Source organism: Penaeus chinensis, chromosome 42, assembly GCF_019202785.1.
Source record: "Penaeus chinensis breed Huanghai No. 1 chromosome 42, ASM1920278v2, whole genome shotgun sequence".
NCBI lineage: Eukaryota > Metazoa > Arthropoda > Malacostraca > Decapoda > Penaeidae > Penaeus > Penaeus chinensis.
In genome coordinates, this window is record NC_061860.1 from 15,053,719 (window position 1) to 15,054,133 (window position 415).

The following is a 415-nucleotide window of genomic DNA, read 5'->3' on the forward strand; positions in this document are numbered from 1 at the left end:
TCTACCCTCCTCCCCTCCCTCCCTCCCTCCCTCTCGTGTCCCTCCCCTCCCCCTTCCCCTCCCCTCTCCCTCTCTCGCTCTCCCCTTTCCCTCCTCCTCCCTTCTCCTCACCCTCCCCCCCCCCCCCCCCCCCCCCCTCCTCTCTTCCACTCTCCTCCCTCTTTCTCTCCCCTCCTCCTCTCCCCCTCCCTCTCTCCCTCTCTCCCTCCCTCCTCCCCATCTCACTCTCCCTCCCTCTTTTCCCCTTCCTCTCTCTCCATCTCACTCCTCTCTCTCTCTCCTCCTCTTCTCGCCTCTCCCTTCTCTCCTTCTCCCCTCTCCCATCTCTCACTCTCTCCTCCCTCTTTCCATTTCCCCTTTCTCCCTTCCCCCCTCCCCTTCCTTCCCCCCTCCCTCCCTTCCCTCTCTCCCCCTC